The sequence below is a fragment of the Grampus griseus genome (genome assembly GCF_964374135.1).
Source record: "Grampus griseus genome assembly, chromosome: 2".
Taxonomy (NCBI): domain Eukaryota; kingdom Metazoa; phylum Chordata; class Mammalia; order Artiodactyla; family Delphinidae; genus Grampus; species Grampus griseus.
This window is the reverse complement of record NC_139018.1, coordinates 176,063,514-176,089,954: the sequence shown is the minus strand read 5'-3', so window position 1 is coordinate 176,089,954 and position 26,441 is coordinate 176,063,514. Positions and strand designations below refer to the sequence as shown.

The window sequence follows — 26,441 nt, the reverse complement described above, 5'->3', positions numbered from 1 at the left end:
TGTGCATGTAGGGGTGGGGGGTACAGGAGAAACCTCTGTAGCTTCCCCTCAGTCTTGCTGTGAAACTAAAAGTGATCTAAAAAAATTAAGTTTGAAGAAAAAATTACTTTTTTTTCATGTGCTTAATTCAGGAAGACACAAAGGTGCTCACAAACAATTTCTAAGCAAAGGGGATTCAAGCCACACCTGCCAGGTGCTCCCCGCAGATACGCAGCCTATCCTTTTGGAAGGAGCACGGAAACCGCGGAATATTTCACTTAAGTACAGACAACGGTCACAGACTCTGAAACCCATTTGCTTCATCTGAGAAGGTAAACTAACAGGTGATGTGGCCAGAGAATCTGTAACATGTCTAGGGGACTTCCTGACAACACCCGCCAACATCACGCCAACTAACAAGTCAGTAAAACTTGGTCTGATACATGATACAACGATGCTGTGCTCAGGCTAATCTGGCTTGATCCAGGAGTGTATTTTAAAATAGCTAGTGGGACTTCACTGGTGGCGCAGTGGGTAAGACTCCACGCTCCCAACGCAGGGGTCCAAGTTCGATCCCTGGTCAGGGAACTAGATCCCACGTGTGTGCCGCAACTAAGGAGTTCACAAGCCGCAACAAAGGAGCTCACAAGCCACAACTAAGACCCGGCACAGCCAAAAAAATAAATAACAAACAGATTTTAAAAAATAAAATAAAATAGCTAGTATAATGTATGATCTACATATCCTCTCAGACGCCTCCCAAAATACTGCTTCTTTCAAACAAGACTTTAACAAGACTTTTGTGAGACGTACACAAATCCATCTGCCCTGATAGAAGCCTGAGGGCAGGGCTAAGATTCTCCCATAGAGCTTGGGTGCAAAAACAATGCCCTTGTGAATAAAAAGGCCACGCACCTCAGCTTCAGGGCAGCTGAAGGAGGCGCGGTTAAGACTCACCTCTGACACTCAGGCCGACTCGACTAACGAATGAGCAAGGTTCTCACCCACGTAGCTTGACCTTGAGCGTTTAAGTCAGAAAAACACCCGCGATATGAATATCCAGACATCTTCAGCCAAACTAAAATGCACCTCTAGATTCATGGCTTAATCAACGCTTCTTCCTGTTACACAAACCAAAGATTCAAACACACTCAAACACACCCGCTATTTACACAGGTGTGTCCAACTTGTGAAAATTCATGGCACTTTTCTCTGTGGCCTTACCTGTAAAAGTTTTATCTGTATCTGTACATACATTACATATGCATGATGGAAATTCACATACATGTATGTGTGCGCATATATATAAAATAATTAACACAGGTAACGTCAGGTATTGATAGACCCTCAAATAATGAAAAGAGGTGACATTTCAAGGAATTGCTATTTGCAACCATCTAACAGCTGGAAACACCTTCTAGACAATAATTTAGTTCCAGCAGCAACTGCTGATGAATCATCAAATACAGGGAAAGGCTTCCCTCCACTAGATTTCACCTTCTCATTAACTGAATTTTCATAAAGATTTGCTTGGATTTTAATGTTGTATATACTTTTACTTTTAGAAACACACCGACATTTTTTTAAAAAGAAAGAAAGAAAGAGAATTGGAAGGTGAAAGGCTACCAGGACACTTATGCCTGGAGGTGCTGGAGCAGTTTCAGGTGTTTCACACACTTGTTACATCTTACTACCTACAACTGCCTCCTATGAAAAATAATGGTTTTGTCGTCAGCCAAGTGAAACAACCCACAGTGTCATTTGATGAACAAAACTACCTGGTGTAAATGGTTCTAACGTTACCTGAAGCAGCCTGAAAGAGACGGGTAAGTCAGCGCCACCTAAATTAACCAGGAGTCTTTTCTGTATCATCTGGTACAATCACAGAAGAATTCTATCAAGAGAAAGACTACAGCCTAAGACAGAGTAAAAGCATTCAGATGGATGCATCTGTCGAGACTTCTTAGGTGGACCCTTTACCGGTACAGCTATAAGGGAACGGGAAACATCCATAAGCAGTTACCCCGCACAGCAGGAAGAGCAACCTCAATGAGATACAAAAACCCACCCACCTTCACGCCCAGTTCACTCACCCACACCCACCCTGACGCTTAAGGGATCAGCGTGAGGCACCTAGGAAAGCAGAGTCTAAAGTCTTCCGTCTACTTACAGGCAAAAGGCATCGAGGCGACGGCGAAATGCAGACGCAGTGAAGCAGCTCCTCTCCACCAGAACGCAGCATTCTTTGCATTCACAGCTTAAAGCTCTCACAGATCTTCATTCCCAGCCCCGCGCAAATAACCGAAGCCATAGAGATACAGATCTCAGAACTCCGGTGAGAAAGCACTGCGTCTAGGGTCACCAAGCCTCCCTAACTCTGCCCCATACTCGTCCACAATCAAAAGCAACAACATCAACACCATGCAAACAAAGTAATACAGTTACATAAAATACGCCAATTTTCTAGTGGCCTCTCAACGGACCAGAACTCTTCGGCTCTACAACCAGTAATAAACCCGGTTTACAGCACCAGCACAGCCACGCATCGCACCCAGTGTGCTCGTGCAGGGTCCACGCCACACAGACCCAGGGGCCACTCCTCTGCCCCAGAGCCTGCCTGGACAACCCCGTCCCTGCTTCCTGCTACCGAAAGGGAAAGAGACCTGCCTTCCTGTAAAACTCAACCATCTTGCTCACCACGCCCTGCCAGTTTCTGCACACCTTCAAATCCTACACCTGAATAATCAGCAAACACAGCCACCCTCGCTATTTGCCTTTGTAATCATGTTCCATTGTGCTTTGCTCAATTTTTAGGTAGTTTATCTTTAGACGTTAAAGTCCCAAGTGGAAAATTAGATATTCTTCTTTGCATCTGCCCAGAGCTTAACACTGTAACTTTTAAATGACAGGTACTCAACAAATCTCTGCGAAACAGTCAGCCAAAATCGTTAAGTTCCATACCTAAAAGGTGTCGTTGAACCTGAAAACGCTGCCACTAAAGAGTAACGAGTTTGGCTGCAACTGTCACCTGTAAGCGGAATCTCTAGTCCTTCCCCCGGCCTCCCCCCGTCCAGGATCCAGCGTGTGACCAAGGGCCGCCCCCGCTTCACGCGCAGAGGCCCCCTCCGACTCAACACGTTTAAAACTGAACGTCTTTCCGCTACTTCCCAAACCTGCCCTGACCCCCGCACCCTGGCATCCACACAGATGCCCACGCCAGACCCTCAGAGTGGCTCCCTGCCCTCCTACGTCGAGCCCATCACCGCGTGCCATCGCCTTCCTGATGTCTCTGGGCTCAGCCCACTTCCCGCCCTGCGCCGCTGCAACCCGCCTCACTGTGGACCTACAGCTGCCCCCGCGCAACGCACTGGCTCCGGGCGACTAAGGGGCGATCGTTAAAAGGTATGTGCGCGCGCACGTACACACCCACGCACATCTGTCCTAAAAACTCAGCAGCTCCCTCCCTACCTGAAAACTGGCTCTTAGAATCTAATCTAAAAATCCAGAATGTGGCTTGAGAAGACCGTGGACAACGTCGCCCCTCGTCCCCACCTCACCAGCTCGCCTGGGACCGCGCGCCCCTTCACGTTCAGAGCCCCAGTCTCGGATAAACAGCAGGGTCCTACGGTAGAGCACAGGGAACTGTACTCAGTATCCTGTGATAAACGGTACTGGAAAACAATATGAAAAAGAATGTGTGTGAATATATATATATGTGTGTGTGTGTGTGTGTGTGTGTGTGTAACCGGGTCACTTTGCTCTACAGCAGAAAGTAACACAACACTGTAAATCAACTAGACTTCCATAAAAAAGATTTAGAAAAAAACAAAACCGAACTCCAGTCTTAAGCACTTCTAGTCCACACCGCGCCAAGCTCTGTCTCAGCTCCCCTTTCCCACGTACGCTGTCCCCTCTGCCCGAAACACTGCTCCAGGTCCCGCAGGCGGCCGCGCTCAGCCTCTGTTCAACCACCACTTCCACAGGGTGAGCCCTGGACTAGTTCCGCTTCCTCTGCTCCAGCTACGACCTGTACCTCCTGTGCCCCGCGAAGCTCACTTTCCTCCCAGCTCGTGTGTGACGGCAGCCTTCCCTTCAAACGAGCAGAAGCCCCGTCCATCGTACACGCCACCCTACTCGTGCAGCACAGCTCTGCTGAGCCCACACATATCAACACTCACTCGCGTGCGGAGCGGTCCTGCCAAAAGGAGTGCCGCGGTTTTTACCCCGCGCATGGCAGTTACCAAGTAGCGCGCGTCATGAAGCCGTTATTAAGCACTCGGCAACCGTTAGGCTCCCGAGTAGCTCAAAACAGGGGCCCAGCCCAGAGGGGACCCACAACGGAGGCAGGGAAACAGCTTCTACATAAAGGTACTCACCCCACAGGAGGGTGCTGCATACAGAGAAACAAAATAATCCACCGCTGTAAGCTAGTGTTGGAAAAACAGGAAAATCAAAACAAAAGAGGGTCTTTGAGTTCGATTATTAAAGGATGGACAGAACACAAACAAACAGAAAGACATTACAGGTGGAAAACTCTGAGGCAGCCAATCCTGCGGGTGTGTATTTACAGGATCCCAGGTTTACACGCATGCAAAGGTCTGACTGGAAGGGAAGGGGTTAAAGTTCAACGAGATGATCACACAACCAGTTTACAATTTTAGAAGGTTAAAGCTGAATACTAGAGAGTAGCACAATACGAAAAACAATGAAATCTGGGTAAAGGGATTAAAAACCTGATCTGATTAGGAATAAGTGCCCAAACACTGGACCGTGCCAGCTACTGTACTTCCAAGTGCGTTCTCTGACTTCAAGCCCTTGACAGCCCTCTACCCTAAACACTTGTTACTGCCTCAATTTACACATGAGGAAACTGAGTCTCAGAATACTGACAACATATTCAAGGTCATGTAGTTGGTAAGTGACAGAACTGGGGCTTGATTATAGCAACTTCAGAGCCCTTAAGGGTCCATGAGGGAGAAGTCCTCTTTGAAAACAGTGTAACGTGGGCAGTGTTTTTAAATCTGATAACTGGGTACAGGGGACACCGAAGGCTGCATGCTCAGCAAAGCAGCAGCCGCAGTGAGCTAAGTCAGAGGTGAGCAGACTTGAACCAGAAGGACGGCAATGCCATCAGAACACAGGAGATCAGTGCAGCAGAATGTCGGGGGGTGAGGGGAAAGCAGATCTAAAACTGAAAAATGAAGAGACGCTGGAATTCAAAGATGACTCTCCAGCTCCTAATCTTAGATAGGAAAAGGACAGTGACGCCATGAACAGGAACTGGGTACGTTTAAAAGTGGACCTGTTTTTCCACTTTGGGCTTTGCCTGAGGTCAAGAGGAGCGATTCAAGTGCAACGTCCACCAGACAGTGGGGACAGTGACATGGGAGCTTGCTGAGAAGAACAGGCGAGACTCATAAGTACTAATGTTATATTTAGGTATACTTCTTAAACCAAAGGAGACATGTTCTAATATTAAAAAAACTAACAACTGTTAGCCAAAAAAACGGAAGCAACATTTAATAACACACTTCCCCACACAATCCCACCTTCCCTAAGCGGCCCTAGCAACAGCGGTTCTACATGTGTCAGCTCAAGACAAAAACTCCCAGCCACCCACTCATCCCCTACCAACGATTCCACACCCAATGCAGTATCTCTGCAGCATCTTTTTGAAACACAGAATATTGAGACCATCTGCTGAAGTACATGTGGAAATTTTAGCCACAAATTAGGCTTTCAACTTACTAATGGTAGCAATTTTTTAAAATTCTAATCAATTTAAGGCATTACAAACAAATAAGGATTTCTATTAAATAGCAGGGAACCAATGACGGATTTCCATTAGCAATTTTAGGTACAAACAGAAGACATCTGCAGACAATACAAAAAATTAGAATGGAAAATGTCATCTGATCTCCGTGTCTCCACGGCTAGCTACTCGCACAACAGACAATTTTTTAAAAACAAGTAACAGAACAAAACATGCAGTGTATCTTTTCTGCTGATGGTCATTTTAACACCGGATATGCCCTTAAAAGGACAGAAACATCCATATGAAAAAGCACATTTAGAAAAAGCTGGAAGGATACAAATTCATATTAGCAATTGCTGTGGGGAAGAAGCGGCAAGAGAGCTGAGAAAAGGGCAACAAATTATGCTTCCACTTTATCTACACTGTTCCCTTTCTTTCATTTAAAAAAAAATCTTAAACAAATATGCCAAAATGTTAACATCTGTTAATCTGGGGTGAAGGTCATATGGTATTTACCCTGGTCTCTTTGCCATTCAGCATTTCTGAAATTTTACCAAAATTACTCCAAAGGAAAAAAGGATCCAACCTCTCACCTAATGAAAGTACCACACAGAGCATGTCTGACCTGTCTTGCCTGGAGGACCCCAGCTCCACCGGGTGAAACTCACTTCACCAAGCAGCCAGCTTCTTTTGGGGATGTATTTATTGAAACGCAAGGGCCTAATTAGCAGGTCTGAACCCTGGGATCGGTCCCCTGAAAGTCCTCTATCTGTTGGGCCTTAATCACGGGTGAGTCCTCAGGGGCGACAGCTAGGAAAGAGCACTTGGCCTCCGTGTCTCCTAGGGGAGCTGAGAGGAAGATTCCAGAAGGAAGAAGAGGCTGCTGGAGACAACTCTGGATAAATGCCCTCCCCACCCTCCCCTCCCTCCTCCAAGGCTCCGCGAGGTGCCCGGCAGCACAGGGGCAAAACCCCTCTGGAGCAGCGCCCTCATTTGCTCACTATGAGACGCACAGCGCATTCCGGAGGAGAGCCATGCGTTCGCTCCGCCCTCCCTCAACCCAGATGGCAGCAGCGAAGCAAAGAGAGGGCAAAGCTCCGCCCTCAAGGACATGCTGCCTCCTCTCGGTCTCTTAATCTTAAAATGCCCCCCCCCGCCCCCCGCATCAAAGCCAAGGAAATTCAATCCCACCCACAGCGAAAGGATCCCCTAAGACTATCATGACGTAGGATGCGGTGCGGGTCAGGCCACCTGAATGGACAAAGGCCCGGGAGCCCCGGCTTCCCCGCTGCGCCCTGAACACAACAGGGGCTGGCACGGCTGCGTCCAGGTCAGCAGGGATTCCAGACAACAAGGAACAGATGAACTCGTGCATCTTACATTCCCCCCACTTTTTTTTTTTTTTAACCAACAAGAGATTCAGTTTATCCACTGCCAAGATCCCTTAAACTAAGAGAACAAAAATACATCAAAAGGAAATACTACTGTGCACCCACTCAACACTTTTGAGTTTTAGGAAGACTAAGACATAAAGAAGCAACACAGTGATGCTGCAGCTCACATCTCCGGGGGCGAAACTCCTTTTAACAGGGTTTAGGCATAAAGGAGACCGGCGGGGTTTCCAGTGCTCTGGACTCTAGAGTAATAACAGCAACAGAGTAATGAAGCTTCTTAGACTCTGGACCTCTAAAGGCAGGCCAGGGCCCAGCCAAGACGGGGGGTGAGGACGGAGGCCTGAGCAGCTCCGACCCGGGAGCCCTGCACACAGCAAGGTCACGACTGTCCGTGACAGACGGTGGGCACTTGCAGCAAATCCAGGATGTCAGCAAGGACAACACAGAGGACGACGCACGTCCCGGGACACGGCCCTACGTGTGACCAGAGTAGGGGGCGGGTAAGAAAGAATAACACGTGGGCCTAAATACGACAGGCTTTGAAAGTCCCGGGGGGGGGAGAGCCAAAGGATGGACGGCAGACCGTGCGTGCGCCGCAACACGGAACGTGGAGAGACCGTGAAGGGCGGGGCGAGCTGTCACGGCCACCTGCATGGGAGACCAGGAGGACGAGCTCTCCGAGGCGGAGGCGGCAGCAACGGTGCCACAAGACACCGGGAAGGAAGACATGACGGCATCTGCGTGCTGACGGATGGCAGAGACGGGAAACCGGCCCCGTAGTGTCTCCAACCACACTGCTAACTAACAAGGCACAGCAACTGCCACTGTGGACCTTCGCCTGGTGCCAGACGCGACACCAAGGGCTCTTGCCACCCTCGCCTGAGGCAGGCCCTGCCGCCGGGCTTCAGGCAAGAACACGGAGGCTTAGAGTAGATAACGTGCCTTCGTTCATAAGACCAGCAACGAGCAGAGCTGGAATCTGAATCCAAAAATGTTTAGAATATTATTCAGCCTTAAAGAAGGAAACCCGGCCATTTGACGATGTGGATGAACCTGGAGGATATTGTGCTACGTGAAACAGGCCGGTCACAGGCAGAGACGCTATAGGGCACTGCCTCTGTGATCAATCTAAACAGGCAGACTCACAGAGCAGACAGTGGAGCGGTGGTCTCCAGGGGCTGGGGGCAGGGGGACACAGGGACGCGTGAGACAAAGGGTACAAAGTTTCAGTTACACGAGGTGACAGTCCCAGAGATTTGCACAGCACAGCGCCTACAGATACAGCGCCACACGGTATTCTTAACCTGCTCAGAGGGCAGATCTTAGGTCAAGTACTCTTACCACAAAATAATAATACAGAGAGCGGGAAGAAATTTTGGAGGTGATGAACAGGTTCATGACACAGAGTATACCAATGATGTCTCAGATGTACACTTACCTCGAAATGTACACTCATTAAACTGCAGACGTGGAGTACGCTCAGCTTTTTGTATGTCAGTCATACCTCAACCAAGTGGTCTGCAAAAAAATGTTTCTGTTTTACAGTCTATATCCTTAACCATTAAGATATACGTACATGGCCTTAAGGTTTTCAGTGACCAGGGCAATAAATATCAGCTAAACTAGGAAGCGAGTTGGAGAAACAGACTCTCCAGGACACAGGAGACTGGAGGTGTAGTCACCATCTAGTCACCATCCACGAGGAGGCTTCTGGCCTTGGAGAAGCTAAGCTGAGTTTAAAACATCATAGAACCTAGCGTTTACGCACATTATCGTAAACGGAGGTACTCGACTGTTCCCGTAGATCTGCTGGAGATGCGACGTAAGCCCTGACGTAGTCGCAGGCACACGCACGCTTCACTGGGAACCACGGGCCAGAGAAAGGAATTCCAGCTCATGCTGCCTCGGCTCAACCTTCCAGCAAGTTCTGCCCCCTTGGCTGATTAAACAGGGATCTGAGAGGGACCCACAGTGGACATGCAAATGTTCTCCTCCTGCCTGTTTGTAGACGGCCTAACAATGTCACAGTCGGTTTCAGAGGGAAGAGCAGCTGAAATCAACGCTAACTCTGAGACATTCAAACACCCAGGGGATGCCACAAAGCAACTGCAAACGGACTCCCGCACATGAGGCTCCGGTGGGCTCAGTGGACCCGAGCTCGCTGGAGCCCAGACGCTGGGCAAAGCCACGCTGTGCGTGTGTGTGTGTGTGTGTGTGCACGCGTGCGGGAGGTGGGGGGTCTGAAGACAGATGGAGGACGGAAGCCACTCCCACAACTGAGGGACAGTAGCAAGAAGCAGAGCCAGCAGCAGGAACAGAGAAGAAATGACACCGTCTGAGAAGCAGGAGAACTAAGCACCCCACCCGGCCATCGGCCCACTCAGTCTCCGCCGGAATCCGCGTCCAGCCCAGCCCTGCCGCGGCTGCCCCCCGACTCGCCCCCTCACCAGTGTCCCCCCGCACCGCGTCGGGGCCCTCCGGCCCTCCCGACCTCACCACGCCAACAGGGAGAATTACCCAGGGCCCACATCTGGCCAGGGCATCTCCGCAAGGTCCCACAGACTTCCCCTCAAACTGAGGTCTCTTGCGGAGGATGAAGGGTGGGCGTACAAATGACACATCTTCCCGGAACGTCAAGTGACGTTTAACCTATCAGATCCAACATAAACTTCAGAACGATTTTATGCTCGTGGTGGGCTACTCTCTGAAGAGCCCTCAGACTTCTCCCGGGCCAACTTCTGTCCCTGAGGGGTGCGCTTTGGTGCAAAGTGTTAGACTTGCGCTTGTCCAGATTAAGATGGGAAGCCAGAGAAAGAAAGACTGAAGACGTTGTATAAGGAGAGAAAAACGCCGGTGCGAGCTCAGATCATACGATGCTCTCACACTCTGTGGTCTCTGGTGTTTAGAACAACGGGTGACGGGGGTTTGAAGCCAAGCTTTTACCACTTCCTAGTCATATGACTCGGGGCAAATTATTTAACTTCTCCACTACTTGGTCTTTTCCCATTTGCAAAATAAAAATGACAATAACTTAAAGGGCTGCTGTAAGAATTAGGCATGAATATCTAAGGAGAGCTGGCTCAGCACAGTGCCTGGCTTTCAGCAAGGGACCCATAAACGGCGGTGATTGTTTGTAAACTCCAAGCCCGTCCCAGCCGGCTAAAGCATTCCAAAGCTTTTGCTAAGTCCACAATTATTCTCAGACAGGAAACTGTCTATTCTGATAAGCAGTCCCGCCTTACCAGTCACAGTCTGTCCCTGACGGATACTGGGGGCTCCATATGCAAGAGAGTAAATTTAATTACCCAGTTCTGGAGTCCTCTGGAGATCAGAACCACGGAGACACCAGAAGCCAAATCAAAATCACTTTAGTTGTCATCTACAGAGTGTGAGACACTGCACTGAAGACAAGGTGACAAACCTCAGTCCCGAAACTATGTGCATCAGTAATGAAATAAAGCACTTTGCTGAGGACACCAACCTGAAACACACACGAGAGGAAGGGTACAGGACGGACTAGTGAATGAAGAACATCCCACTGCTGATCAGGGCGTGAGTCAGTGCCCGGGGGGGTTGCACAAACGTCCAAATATTTATATAACCTTTTGTCATCTAGGTACTAAGTAGCGTGCATTCAGCAATCACTCAAATTATGAGAAGGAATGCGGGGAGGAAAGAGCAGCTACGAACCAGCCTGACCTGAAGTAGAAGGACCTGTTCCAAGCCACAGCCGGCACCCGCAGGAATCTGGGTGAAAGTCTGCAGGCTAGGACTGGAGGCACCTGCCTCTCCTTTTTCTCTCACCCGAATCCAACAGATACTCCAGTTCCATTTAACCTGCTCCTCAGATAATCAGTTTCACCTACTGCTTTGGTTTTTCCAAAGAAAACTTTATCTTCTGTCATCCATTTCTCAGCATTATAAATTTTTAAGGGGGAAATACTGTAACCCACAGAATGCCAGTGACAAATTTATATAAACTGTCAACTTTTCACCTATTTTATTGCACCATCAGCACCTTCAAGGCAGGATGCCTTATACACTTTCAAATCTGCTCTCAGAACACGATGTTAAGATATGTAAAAGGATAATTACGTGCGATAACTACATTATTCTAGAGGCAAGAAAAATCTTGGTTTAACTCAAAAAAATTCCAGTTCCTTTAATAGCACCAAGATGTGTCTACTATTATATTTTATTTCAAATGAGTTAATCTACTTTAAGAATACAACAAAAGGACTTTTCTGTTAATAGTTTCCTTTGGATTCACTTACTTCTACAAACCAGTGCAATTTAGCTTGGTGTTTCAAAGAAAAATGACAGACCAATTTCTTCAACCTGAACATACTTGAAAACTAATTTTTTCTAATCGAACATTTAAGCTGCCTTTTCTCTACTAACTACATCTCAAATAATATACTTTCTCTTTATTAAGATATCCTAATAAATTAAAAAGACAGAATTTAAATATCACGATTTTGCAAACCCCTAATAAAATAATGGATCTAGGCAATGATTATCAATGACCGTGAACATCACAGAGAGACAACCAACACTGCCGGAATCCAGCTACCAGTACACTCAACCACCTATGAAGCAATAGAAACTGAACCAAATCAAGATCAGATTAGCATTTACAGGAAATAAAAGAACAGAAGAACAGGTTAAACCACACATTAGATCGAGAGCATCACAACAGGTTACTACCTGTTATAATTCTTAATTATGATGTTACCGAGCAAATACTTTTTGATACACGCACAGGACATTTCTTCCAGGTCTCTTTGTGATTATCTCCATCTAAAAAGATGAGAAAAGTCAACAAGTAATAGCGTGTCTGTGGATGTGTTTACTGCGTTAAGACAGCAAAATGCACACCTTCATATCCGTCTGGAGCTGCTGATCTCAGAAGTACTTGCTTTCCTAGTGTTACTAAACTTTCTTTCACTGGGAAAAGTAGAGCCGAGCTGAGCCGAGACGTGGCAAGGCCCTGCTTCTGAGAAGATCGCTTTAGGAGTGAGGAGGCAAAGAAGCTGGGTCTGGTTCAGCCCCGTCAGGGAGACGTCAGAATGAGGGGCTGGCCCCCGGCTGCGCTGGAGGAGATGCCAGGTGCCAGCTCTTTGCTCTCAGGGTCCAGGAAACCCGGGGACTTCTCAAGAACCTTTCAGGACGTAAAAACTCTTTGTGTAACAGCACTGAGAGGTTGTGCTTTTCACTACACTGACATTTGCACTGATGATATTCAAGCCAGGGCGTGTAAAATCGCTGGCACCTTAGCACAAAGCAGGGCAGGGGCACCAACTGTGCAGGTCAACACTGCAGTCCTCACCAGGAGGAACTCAGGGGGGAAAAAGCACCAGTTTCACCTAAGAATATCCTTGAAGAAACGGTGAAAACTAACAACTGGGTGAAATCTTGACGCTTGAGTGCATGTCTTTTTAATATTCTGTGTGACGAAACAGGAAGTGCAGAGAAGAACCTGAGCTGTCCACTGGAGAATGACGGTCACCTCGAGGAAGAGAAATTGTGCCGGCTGCTCTATGTGTAAGCCGAACTAGCAACTTTTTCTATTCCCCATGGAGTAGTAGTGTTCTTACATAAATAACTGGAAGACAAAGCTGCGTATCTGGTAAACATCTTCTCAAACTGAACCCAGTGAGCCAGACGCGTCAAGGAAAACACCTGAAGTGTTTGTTGCCAATAATAAAATTCAAGCTTTCAAGCAGAAATTCAGTTTTTGGAAAAATTATGCCTGCCGCCAGGAACTTTCACGAAAGCTTTCTCCGTACTCACAGATTCTTCTGATGGGCTCACTGCTGATCCTACAAATGGTTGTTTTGTTTTTTTTTTCAAATGGTATCATAACACATGCCAATATTTGGCAGATTTATGTAACTCCATGAATGAACATTTCCTCAATCACGTATGGGTAAGAAGATTCAAAGTACAAGAAAGACCGACAGATTTAAATGTAACAGAGCGAGAAAGCTTTATTGATTGGGCTTCAGCTTCTACTCTGCAACTCAACTTTAAGACTACCACTTAACAGAGTTACTGTAGGATCAAAGCATGACTACCAAAAAAAATACGAAAATACTCCTCTCTTTTCCAACTGCAGGTCTGTAGAAGGTGGGATTATCTTCACATATTTCAGCCAAACAATAAATCACAACACACTGAATACAGAAACAGTTACTAAGCCAGACATTAAAAAGAGCTGCAAAAATGTAAAACGATGTCACACTTCTCAATTATTTTAATAAAGTTATTTTTCATAAAGAAGTTATTTATGTTAACATATAATGGGGTTATTATTTTTTAATGAATTTATAAATAAATTTTCCTGCTTCAAGTTCTAACCCAGTAAATATTAATAGATACAACCCACACAGACGAAACATCCTTAATAATTTTTAAGAGTGTGAAGCGGTACTGTGACCAAAGGTTAGAAAACAACAGCTGCGAGAACTGGAGTCTAGGTCATGCTTCTTCAAAGCTCTCAGACGTGACTTTGATTTCTCCTTCGAACAAAGATGGGAGCCCAGCACGAGCCGGGTGACAGGGAACCCAAACTACTCCCCAGTTACAAGTCAGGATCAGGAAAATGCGGAGGCGGACGGCCCCTGGGGTCCTGCAATGTTCTGTTTCTTCACCTGAATGCTGCTCACATAAGTGTGTTTGCTCTGTGAAAATTCAGGGAGCCGCACACTTAGGACAGATGCATCATATATGTCTAGGTATATGGTGTAGGCATTTTTCTAGGTATATCTTACACTTGAATAAAGTTTTTAAAATTCACGGTATAAGATGCATAACGACTTCTGCTTTGTTCTTCCAAACCCACGACGGCGTTCAGCTAACCAGAGTCATCGTATACAACTTACCTTGGAAAAGCCTGATGAAAATAATTCAAATATTTAATTTAAAAACCTCAGTACAGACAACTGTAACTTTTCAGGGTTAAGAGCTAAATACCATCAGGTCAGTTTCCTTACAAAGATCAGGAAGAGCGTTCTCTGCTTTTACCTCTCCAGCTTTTCGAACGACAGTGAAGTCACAACAAATTTTACAAAAATGAAATCAAATACAATTTATAAAAATGAAATCTCCCAATTAGAGGCAAAACTAAGAACGAATTCCCTTTAGGGTATTAAAGTGATCAAGCAGCCACTATCTCTGCTCATCTTCAACGCATCGGCGCAAGTCTAGACAAATACAGTGAGGCAAGAACACACAGAGAGCGCGAACTGGAAGGAAATGACACATGAACATTATGTAAAGATGAAATCATCCTCTTCATGGAACACCCAGAAGAAAAGCCAGCCATTAAAATACCACAGATTGCTCCCCCTGCAAAACAATTAAATACAGATAAATATGTCAGTGCCAGTTCACAGAAAGGGAAACCCACACACTTAATAAGCATCTGATAAGATACTTAACTGCACTAGTAACCAGAGAATCGCAAATAAGAACAGTTACATATGTGCCCAGACGCTCCATCTGGGGCATCAGGTTAGAAAAAAATTATAAGCTCAGGAATTATCAAGTACCAGCAAGAATGTGGGGAGCGTAACCGAGCACAGCCAGCCCAGCAAGCATGTGGGGAGCGTGACCAAGCACAGCCAGCCCAGCAAGCGTGTGGGGAGCGTGACCGAGCACAGCCAGCCCAGCAAGCGTGTAGGGAGCGTGACCGAGCACAGCCAGCCCAGCTAGCATGTGGGGAGCGTGACCGAGCACAGCCAGCCCAGCGATCATGTGGGGAGCGTGACCGAGCACAGCCAGCCCTGCAAGCATGTGGGGAGCGTGACCGAGCACAGCCAGCCCAGCGAGCGTGTGGGGAGCGTGACCGAGCACAGCCAGCCCAGCGAGCATGTGGGGAGCGTGACCGAGCACAGCCAGCCCAGCTAGCATGTGGGGAGCGTGACCGAGCACAGCCAGCCCAGCAAGCGTGTGGGGAGCGTGACCGAGCACAGCCAGCCCAGCGAGCATGTGGGGAGCGTGACCGAGCACAGCCAGCCCAGCGAGCATGTGGGGAGCGTGACCGAGCACAGCCAGCCCAGCTAGCATGTGGGGAGCGTGACCGAGCACAGCCAGCCCAGCGAGCGTGTGCGGAGCGTGACCGAGCACAGCCAGCCCAGCAAGAGTGTGGGGAGCGTGACCGAGCACAGCCAGCCCAGCGAGCGTGTGGGGAGCGTGACCGAGCACAGCCAGCCCAGCGAGCGTGTGGGGAGCGTGACCGAGCACAGCCAGCCCAGCGAGCGTGTGGGGAGCGTGACCGAGCACAGCCAGCCCAGCTAGCATGTGGGGAGCGTGACCGAGCACAGCCAGCCCAGCGAGCGTGTGTGGAGCGTGACCGAGCACAGCCAGCCCAGCGAGCGTGTGGGGAGCGTGACCGAGCACAGCCAGCCCAGCGAGCGTGTGGGGAGCGTGACCGAGCACAGCCAGCCCAGCGAGCGTGTGGGGAGCGTGACCGAGCACAGCCAGCCCAGCTAGCATGTGGGGAGCGTGACCGAGCACAGCCAGCCCAGCTAGCATGTGGGGAGCGTGACCAAGCACAGCCAGCCCAGCAAGCATGTGGGGAGCGTGACCGAGCACAGCCAGCCCGGCAAGAGTGTGGGGAGCGTGACCGAGCACAGCCAGCCCAGCTAGCATGTGGGGAGCGTGACCGAGCACAGCCAGCCCGGCAAGAGTGTGGGGAGCGTGACCGAGCACAGCCAGCCCAGCTAGCATGTGGGGAGCGTGACCGAGCACAGCCAGCCCAGCGAGCGTGTGGGGAGCGTGACCGAGCACAGCCAGCCCAGCGAGCGTGTGGGGAGCGTGACCGAGCACAGCCAGCCCAGCTAGCATGTGGGGAGCGTGACCGAGCACAGCCAGCCCAGCGAGCGTGTGTGGAGCGTGACCGAGCACAGCCAGCCCAGCGAGCGTGTGCGGAGCGTGACCGAGCACAGCCAGCCCAGCGAGCGTGTGGGGAGCGTGACCGAGCACAGCCAGCCCAGCGAGCGTGTGGGGAGCGTGACCGAGCACAGCCAGCCCAGCTAGCATGTGGGGAGCGTGACCGAGCACAGCCAGCCCAGCTAGCATGTGGGGAGCGTGACCAAGCACAGCCAGCCCAGCAAGCATGTGGGGAGCGTGACCGAGCACAGCCAGCCCGGCAAGAGTGTGGGGAGCGTGACCGAGCACAGCCAGCCCAGCTAGCATGTGGGGAGCGTGACCGAGCACAGCCAGCCCGGCAAGAGTGTGGGGAGCGTGACCGAGCACAGCCAGCCCAGCTAGCATGTGGGGAGCGTGACCGAGCACAGCCAGCCCAGCGAGCGTGTGGGGAGCGTGACCGAGCACAGCCAGCCCAGCGAGCGTGTGGGGAGCGTGACCGAGCACAGCCAGCCCAGCTAGCATGTGGGGAGCGTGACCGAGCACAGCCAGCCCAGCGAGCATGTGGGGAGCGTGACCGAGCACAGCCAGCCCAGCAAGCATGTGGGGAGCGTGACCGAGCACAGCCAGCCCGGCAAGAGTGTGGGGAGCGTGACCGAGCACAGCCAGCCCAGCTAGCATGTGGGGAGCGTGACCGAGCACAGCCAGCCCAGCAAGAGTGTGGGGAGCGTGACCGAGCACAGCCAGCCCAGCCAATAACCGGGCAGGACTCAAGGAAACGACACCTATGCCTGAGAGAGGGGGCTGTGAGGAGAAAAGGGGGAAACGCAATAAAGTAACACGAGAGGCTCTGCGTGGACCGGTAGTGACAGAGGACCACTAACTCGGGTCTGCACACCCGATCGAGAGGGGTCCCCATCTCACACGCCCCTTCACTGAACCGGCAGGTCCCTGTTCACCAGGCACTGCGCCCGTGCTGGGGACACAGTAGGGAAGATTAGGTCCCTGCCCTCGGAGTTGACGTTCCAGTGAAGGAAACAATAAAGAGGAAACAGATAAAGCTACGGTTACGCGTGTGATAACTGCTACAATGGAAATAAAATGTGTGATTGTGACAGGAAGTGATGGGAAGGGAGGGGCTCCTATCCAGGGGATCGCCAGAGAGAAGAAAGCTCTCAGAGATCCGTGGGAAGAAAGGGAACCAGGCATCCCGCAAGCTTCGGAAAGATCTCCAGGAACTGCATCGAGGGCATCAAGTTCAGTCACCACTCTCCAGGGGAGACTGCAGATGTCCTGAAGAACATCCAGGTGCTGCCTTGTAACTGAACCCCAAGGAACCACCTTTAAGACTCCTGTTCCATAAAGTATGGACCACAGTGATTACAGCTAGCGTCCAATATATTTTGACCAAAGAGTTCAAGCTTTTTAGAGGGGGAAAAAGACACCAGCGACGTAAATGTTCTATGTCTCTAAAAAGGTTTCTGGAAAATTATTAGGATCCACAAACTTTCCCTTCATTCATTAAACAGAAGTTGAGTACTCATGTTTCCTTCCCATAGCACACGGCAGGGAAATGAGGATAAAGACAGAAGTTTCTGTCCTTAAAGAACATACCTCAACTCCACAAGGTTCAGGATTCTAGTTATTGCATTCACTAGTTGACTTTTATGATTAAAAGCCAGCATTGATTGCATGTTTGCAACCCTCCAGGCAACGTCCAGTTGACTTTTATGATTAAAAGCCAGCATTGATTGCAGGCTTGCAACCCTCCAGGCAATGTCCTACGAGTTTTTATACACATTTGAGGTCACGTAATACTCCCAACAACATACTACTACATTATTTCCACTTTAGAAATGAAAAACCAGAGGTAAGAAGGTTGCCTGATGTCAAAGAAGGAAGAACAGGCAGAGCAGGGATTCAAAGCCTGGGTTCTTAGCCACATTTCTATTCCCCCCTGGAATCCTGTCAGTGGTTTTCCCCGGACCAGAAGCATCACTGACCGTCACCCTGGAACTTATTAGCAATGCATATTCTCAGGGCCCATCCCCAGACCGGAGGAACCAAACTGTGGGAGTGAACCAGCCACCTGAATTTTAACAAGCCCTCCCGGGGATTCTGAGGAATGATAAAGTTTGACAACCTCAGCCTCAAGTTTTCATACTCAGCTGTATGTATGTTAAAGGTGAAATGACTACCATTTTGAAAATTCCAAAATGCGAAATTGTGACCCTATTTTAAAAAGATCTAAATGATATTAATTCATTTCCTCGTTACCCACATCACGGCGCCTCCTCCCCCCTGGACTCTGTACCCTGATTAGACCGTCTAAAAAACAGTCAACTCTGATGGGCCTTCCTGGGAACTGAGCTACATTCCAAACATGAAAGGGAGCACAGAGGTCCAAACAGAATCTTCACAATTTGAATCCCAAGCCATATTAGGAAGAGGAAAAAAAACTATTTTGATTATCAGCTACAGAAGCTTGGCAAATCTGAGTCCACGGCTCCACAATCCTTTTCATCCTTAGCTCCACTCCAAACTTTTACAACCTCATTTTCACAAACTTCCAAGCGCCAAAAAAAGAAGTTTACAACCCTCAGAAATGTTTGATTCTCATGATTCACATTGCTGTAAGTACACATAAAGAGACACTGTCTTGCAAAGAGCAAGTTTTTAATCACAAGTAAAGCTAATCAGAGGCTTTTACTGTACAGGCTACAGCAGTACGTCCTAGAGTTTTCCCTGCCCCTTAGCTGGACCAGCCCTCTAGGGCACCCTGCCTGACCCTTCTCTGCTCAAAGAAGTATTTAGACCAGTGCCTTCTTTTGTCCCCAAATCAACTGCCCAATACGAACACCCCAGCTCCATGCGTATTCAAGATTTCCTATTTCTAATAACGCCTTTTTCCAAAGGGAATGGAAGACCGGGTATCAGAGGTAAGTATGTTCAAGCACCTACCATAATTCGAGAACCTAACACATCCAAGTAACTCTCTTAAGCCATTCACTTGCAAACACAAGTCATTCATTTTACCAAGTTCAGGATTCTACTTATTTTACATAAATTCGAAGCCAGCAGCATTAAGCAGCCCGAGCCTGGACCACGGGACGTCTGTAAAGCTGACTCAGTGCTCCCTGACTGGGGGAAGCCCACACTCAGGCAGTGTGTTCATCCGCCAGCTGCTTACACCGCCCACCGCCCGGCCACGCTCCCCCAAGGGCGGGCAGCCCCGCCAGGAGCTTCCTTCCTGGAAGGAGCAGCACCTACGTATTTTCCCCTCCCAAACCACCATCAGCTCCCCTGAGGACCAGAGCTGGTTCCAAGAAGCAAACTACCAAAGCTCTCCTGCCCACACAAAGCTCAGCGGAACTGGATCATACAGACACACACCAACCGCCCACAGACCTTCTCACCTGAGTGCTTGCGCTGCCCTTTAAAAGTCCAGTGTTTTCCACAAAACATCTCACAACATGCAGTCACCCTGACTAGTCCTTACTCTGCACTAACCCTGCCATTTCTAACCCTAAAACGGCAAGCATTTTACCAAAGCTGCGTCTGTGTTTTCTCATCTCCTTTCTGTAACCATCAGTGACAAGCAATTTAACCAGTAACCAGGCCAGTAACAAGCGAGCTCCCGCCACCCAAGGGAGAAAGAAAGCTCCCCGCTCTTTCCTAAGTGAAGCTGACAATCATGCTTTCCCATAAGAACAGAAGGATTTACGAAGTGAGCCTTCAAGGAATAAAAACTGTTTTACACGCCTGGAAAAAAAGATGTTTACGTATTCGTTCAGAGCAGGTATCAAATAATCTTGCTACATACAGCCACTTCGTCCTACCTCTTCGTTTAAAGAATCAGGAATCTAAGAAGGCAAAGCATAAAAGCACGCTCAAACAGCTCACCAGAGTTCACGTAAGATTTCAACAAAACACAAACCAGTTCCAGGGTACATAAATAAGGACCCATAAATTCACACTCTGTTCTAGGTTCTGTTGTTTCTAAAATGACTAACAACTTCCCTCACTTTAAATTAAGCTGCCATGTCCTTCCAAATGATCTCATTTAATAAAACTGACTTAAATCACTGATTGCAATTCTGTTTGAATTTCAGTGATGACAGCTGCAGCACATTTGTATCTTTGTCAGTGAAATGCTTTTAATAAAAACAAAAAAAACCTGATTGAAATCTCCAGTAAACAGCACCCAGTGCACCATCTAGTGGAAGCTGTGTAACGTCGTAATTAAATCTTTTTTGAAGGGTAGAAACCCTGAAAATTACACGGGGGCTACAGGCCCTATAGCTAAGAATACAGGTAAACACCCTACAAGCGGCCTAAATCTCTTTCCAACTTCCCACACTGCAAGAGGTGCTCATCGGAAGAGATCTCACTTTCTGTACAAATTAGCAGATGATAAAGGTTTCTTTATGGAATGTTCTGCTTGGGTGCTAGAAATTTTAATTTGACCAGAGGAGTAAAAATTAAGTAAAGACATTCATGCAAAAACAAATGAGTAAACAGAATCAGAGCCGAACGGACAAGCCCTATGTAAGGGATGCCTTACATGACAAATAAGTTATGTCAAAACGTACATGTTCCACCCAGCAGAGCACCTGCCATGAAAACAAGATGTCGCTTCATGACTAACAGCTCCATTCAGTAATAAGTAAGACATTTCTATGTTCCTGATGACTAATAAATTTAACATAACCTAACAACTCCCTGGGTTCCCCAAGCCTTGACATCATTCAAGGGGACCCTCTCAACTACCCGTCTAACCCCACTTGCCATTAACCCCCAAAATCCCTTGAGTTACTCTCATCAAGGAAGAGATGATTTTTACATGTTCGACACTTCTAAATTTATAGTAAAAACTTCCTGAAACAAAATCATAACCAAAATGTGTTATGCTTCAGTTTTACTTACGTTATGAATATTAACTAGTTCAATTCAGAAAGCAGTACTCAAGTCCAATGCTAAGCCAGAGACGCAAACAAAGAAGATAAGGTTTTCTAACGTGGAAAACCTCCCAAAACTTAAAATAGAGATTTTTCACATAGCACCGCTAGGTTTTCTTACCTGTGTGAAAAATCACCTTTCTGGTGAAATTCAAACTATCTTAGCAACCTAAGAGGAAAAAAAAAAAAGCCTAAGAATATTTTACTTGGAAATAACCATCTCCACCTCTGACTGGTGTACATGGGAATCAAATCGGTATGCAGAAGCTTGCTTGACGGTGGGAACCGTACTGGACCGTGCATTAAACCCATAACAGGTATATAATAGCAGAAGTCTACAGACCTGGGGCAGAATTCCCTTCATCTCTAGGGCTCTGAGCTTACATACCTGCAAAATGGGCCTGAGGTGCACTACCTGCTTCTGGAGAGTAAGAGGATACCAATATTGATGCAGTGCAGTGAGCTTCTCAATTAAAAGACCTAAATGCAGTGCACCTGGAAGGGAGGACCTGCTCCAAGAGTCTGCCATTTCCGCTAAAACTCGTGACCTTCATTTCACTTGTGAACAAATGGTGAATGAGAAAAAGCTGTTACGCAAGTCAAAGAAAAGGTAACAGCAATTCAAGGTTTTTCATCACAGGTAAATCACATCACTGTAGTTAACTGCCTAGGACTCGTCTGCAAAGTATGACTGCGTGGGTAGCAGGTGCAGCCCTAAAACCTAAAGCCCGGAGGCTATGTTTAGAAAGGCTTTTTTCTAATTCGAATGCTAATGTTTAGAAAATAAGAAAAAGAAAACGAATCTCAAGTCTACACCCACCCACGAGGAGAGACAGAGACAAGGTGCCACCCCCAGACTCTTGCACACTAGCTCGGCATCGCCATCCACGTTGCTCCCCTCGTCCCCACCGCACGGCCCGCACTGCAGCCCAGACAAAGGTGAGTCACACTGCTGGGTCTACTTGTCACGGAAGAAAAAACCTCCAATAAGTTCACGTTAAAGGCTGTTTCGAATTTTAAAATAATAATAAGTAAATCATGTTCCTGTCTAAACGCACTGCAAAGCGCCCGTGTCCATGAAGGCTGTAACTCACACCACCTAAGTACAGACACCTTTCCCACTTTAAAAAAAAAAAAAAAGCCACTTGGCTTATCGTTCCTTATCAGCAGGTCCCCTGCGCCGCGAGCCGGACTGACTCAACTCCGCGTCTCCCCTCCACCTGCAGGGCTCCCCGCCCCCGCGCCCCGCCAGGTGCAGCGGCCGTGCGCTCCCAGCGGAGGCGCCCCGAGGCGGCCGGGAGGCTCCGGGAGACGCGGACCTGCCGGCCGCGGCTGCGGGAGAGCCAGGGAGCCCGCCCCGCGCCCGGGCTCGGACGGGCGCTGCAGCCCCGGCGCCCCTTACCTGCTCCGGGCGGCCGTGGCCGCGGGAAGCGCGCTCGGTCCGGCGCAGGCAGCCCCGGCCGAGGTAAGGAGGCTGCTACCGCGGCCGCCGCGAAGGACAATCAGCAGCCTGCGGACTCGGCACCGCCGCGGCGGGCGCAAGACGCATGAGTCCGGGAGCCCGGCCCCCGCTCCAGCCCGCCGCCCGGCGGCGGGGCGGGGCCGAGGCCGGAGGGGAGGGGCGGGGCGGGGCCGCTCCGCCCGCGGGGCGAGAACGCGGTGGACGCTGTGTAAGAGGCGCCTGCTGATTGGCTGCGATAGGGGTGCACGTCTCCGATTTGAAGACAGGCTCGCCAGCAGCGCTCCCTCATTGGTCGGTACGTGAAAACAAAGCAGAGCCCTGATTGGTGGAAGCCCTGTAGCTCCTTTCCCCCTACCCCAATCATCGAAGCTCCGCCTCCGCCCGCTCCGCCCCCGGGTGGCTGCAGAACCAGCTGTTTCGTGTACCAGCTAGCTGCCTTCCTTAAGGGAACCCCGGGTGCCCAGGTTCCTTTGCTAGAAGCGAGCTTCCTTATTCCACCAAGAGTCTTTGATTTCCGTATGAACTTGTTGAATAGCAGCTAATCCTTAACATCGCTTAGATTTAGAGCGACCTCTTGGGTGTTCTTTAAAATGCTGCCTAAGATTCACAGGGAAATTGGCATATGCAAAAAGAAGGTGTGAAATGTTTTCACCCCTGGCGAGATTATGCTGTGTTTTTTTGTTTTGTTTTGTTTTTTTACCTTTCCGTGTTCCATATTGAACGTGTATTACTTGTATAATTAGAAAAAAAAATGTTTAATAGGACATGAATAAGTTACACAGAATGATAAAGGCAAACTTTGAGGATATCCGTGGGAACTAATCCTTCCACAACAGAAGAAAATACAGTAATAAACGCAACACCTGAGGGCCATCAAAAAAAGTACACCCTTCAGCTGTCTTAAAGAACTTTATAAATATGACTGAGCTGTCTTAAAGAACTTTATAAATACTCTTTCCATATAACTACTATTTACCCAACATATAGTGTATAATGAACTGCCCAGTGAGCAGATTCATAGCAAGAAGTGAGAATACAAAATACACAATAAAGCTTTAACCAAAAAATTAGACTACAGAAAGAAATTTAGAAGGTAAACTGGAGAACTCAGCTAATGGAGGGAATTTTAAGAAAGAAAGGAACATGCCAGCCCTCGGAGATGAGGCTTAGATTTTGAAGACTGAAGCAGAGGGAGGAGGGAGTGGAGATGAAGACCTACAGCCATCTGAGCTCTCAGACCACGCCAGCCAGTCTAGAAAGCGGGCGTAGTATATCTCACCTGGGGACCACACTCGCTTAACCCTCTCTAGCTGCTTTCCTCTTCTATTTGTTCTTTTTGTCATTCCCACGAGGTTCTGAAATAGGCTATTTGAAGTGAAGCACTTCACCCAACAGCTCCATAAAACTTACAGTGTTGAGAAAAAATGCAGATCGGCAAAAGTCAAGCGTAAGGAAGGAAAGGAATGTTAAGGTAAACATGAACTTGAAGTGATGTAAGGACAAGAAACCTCATACAAAGAATGAGACAAATCTTTTTTTCTCTCATTTCTGGAGAATAAGGTAAAGCTCTTTGGAGGACAGAGTAACCTCATTACCTAACAAAGACTTTTTTATAGAACCCTTGTAAGAAATGGAATTCTAAACGCTAGTCTGAAAATATGTGTCCCAGAGTATTCTGAGAAAGAAACTTAGTGTTGAGATCTAGTTATGTTTAAAAGAAGAAGAAGGGGGTGCGGAGGAGGGAGGGATGAGAAGGGCTTAGCACTCCTAGTAAAGTTTATTCCACAATAACACCTAAGATTCTGTCACTAACATTCTTTCTTTGAGATCAAGTAATTTATATCAAAGATTATTCTTTTATTCACTTACTCACCAAACATGTAATCAATACTAATTACCAAGTACTACTAGTTGCTGCCGTGAACTAGGCACTCAGCTAAGTATAGTCTTGAACAAGACAGACTGGAAGCTATTTATCAGTTGGAGAAGACAGATAATGAACCAGTGAACAGATAAATTACAGAAAGGGATCAGGACAAAGAGGGAAACAGTGACCTGAGGGGTGGGGGAGTGACTGTAAATTGGGAAAAGAGAGAGGAATACTCTAAGGAGAAACGCTCTAGGAGAAATGCTACGATTGGAGGCGCCACCTAAGTGAGAAACCACAGCTCTACACAGCTGCAAGGCTACGACATTCCTGGCAGAGGAAAGAGCAGGGCGAAGGCCCTGAAGGAGGAAGAAAAGCGACGTGTTAGAGGAACAGAGAGAGGGCCAGGTGGCTAGGCTGGTGCGGGAGGGGGGTCCCAGATGGGCAGAGAGGACGGTGGGGCCTGGTAGGCAATGGCGAGAAGTTTGAATTCTATTGCATGGATTCCTGATGTGTTGCTCAATACTTCAAGCGTCAGGGAAAGGTAGGCCTTCCCTCCACTTCCCCAGGTGGGCTGTTTTCTTCCAGAAAGGGGCAAAGGAGATTTCTTTCTCTTAAGTTGCTAATATTGCAATAAGATCATTAACTTTTTAAATGGGCGCTCATTGACTATGTCAGTCTATCAAGCATAGATCTATGAAGAGCGGACTATTTGCCAGGGACAGGCCGGGTGTGAGACACAGACCCGGGTGGGGCTAGAGGCAAACCAGCTCTGCACAGGCGATGGGGGAGCTCAAGGGAGCTCTGAATCAGGAGTCATCCCAGTGACAGGGGACAAGGTTCCAGATCCAGGGGCAACGGCAGATGAACACTGGGCAGCAGGCAGGAGGAAGGGAATCTGATGCGAAGCCTTAGAGACCATGGCACACCAAAAAATCAACTCTCCGCACATCACAAGCTTGCCTCGCATGGGTGGACCCAGAAGGTGGAAACAAAAACCCACTGAGTGACAACATTCCGAAGGCATGGGGGCTGACAAAGTATGAAAATAAGCTGATCGTTGTTTCACATCATCATCTCCTTCATTTCTTCAACAAAGGTCATTAAATTAGCAGATACCCACTTTTCACTGTGACATTCTTTTTTGGATAGCAATGGGTTAAGAGTGTTAATCCTATTCGACCAGAATTAGGCCAGAGCTAAAGCCCCTGGGGTAGAGATCTGTGCTGCTCGTTCCCGCCCTTCCCTGTGCTTGCTGGTGCGCTGTTTCTCAGTTGAAGTTACAATTAGCAGATATCCATAAGGGAAGAGAGACAGCGCCTGCCAATCAGAGGAAAGCCTGGGAAATGTCATAGAATCTCAGTACATCTGACTGATGGCGCGTCAAAAGATACAGCAACTAAGAAATTTTAAAATGCAGTCTTTGCAGTGTCGACACAGTGCTTCAAAGCCCCTGAAGAGTAATTCCTCTACCTTAATAATAGAGTTCAAAAATTAATTATAAAGATAGAGGGGTGTCTTATAGAAGCCAAAGATGGGGCTGGCCAAAAATTTCGTTCGGGTGATGTTGTGGGAAAGCCCGAATGAACTTTTTGGCCAGCCCAGTATAAGCAAATTAAGCCAGTCTTCAGGAAGGCTGGGAGCCAGAGACGGAAAAGCCATGAGAAACTCAGCTGAAGTTTTCTCTGCCTTCAGACCTGCCTCTCTCTACACTTCTGCTCTATTCTTCTCCAGAAAACAGCTTTCCGAGCTCCTGTGTCCGTAAGTAAGAGTAAAGCTACCCCAGACACACACACACACACACACACACACACACACACACACACACACACACGACTGAATCAACTCCCTTGACCCAATCCCAGGTTCTATGGAGAGAAGATATAACTGGCCCAGCTTGGTCTCCCCCTCCCCCCCCATCACCTATGGTGTGGGGAGGATGGAGGTCACTGGCATGGCTGCTAAGTAACATCCCTGTTGATGGGCAGAGATGTCCAGGTGAACAGGCACTGGGTAGATGACCAGAGAGGTCTTCATCGTGTCCCCCAGTCAGTGAGACTCCATTCTCTACTCAGTGACAGTCTTCCCCTGTCCTTTCACACTGACGTAGAGGCCAGCTTTCTTGATATCTCCCTACTCCAGGTGGCTTCCCGAC

The 26,441-nt window shown here is 48.4% G+C and overlaps 1 protein-coding gene across 2 annotated transcripts in view; it reads right to left on the bottom strand.

The window, feature by feature from the left end:
- Nucleotides 1–26,441, bottom strand: part of MPP7 (MAGUK p55 scaffold protein 7) — a 278,434-nt gene that overhangs the window by 232,550 nt on the left and 19,443 nt on the right. The window contains exon 1 of one of the 2 annotated variants that reach the window (XM_082649280.1): nt 22,360–22,494. The exons of the other annotated variant lie outside the window; for it this stretch is intronic. The gene's annotated coding sequence lies outside the window, so the exon portion shown is untranslated. Of the gene's footprint in view, nt 1–22,359; nt 22,495–26,441 lie in introns of those variants that run through there. 2 annotated transcript variants of the gene reach the window in all.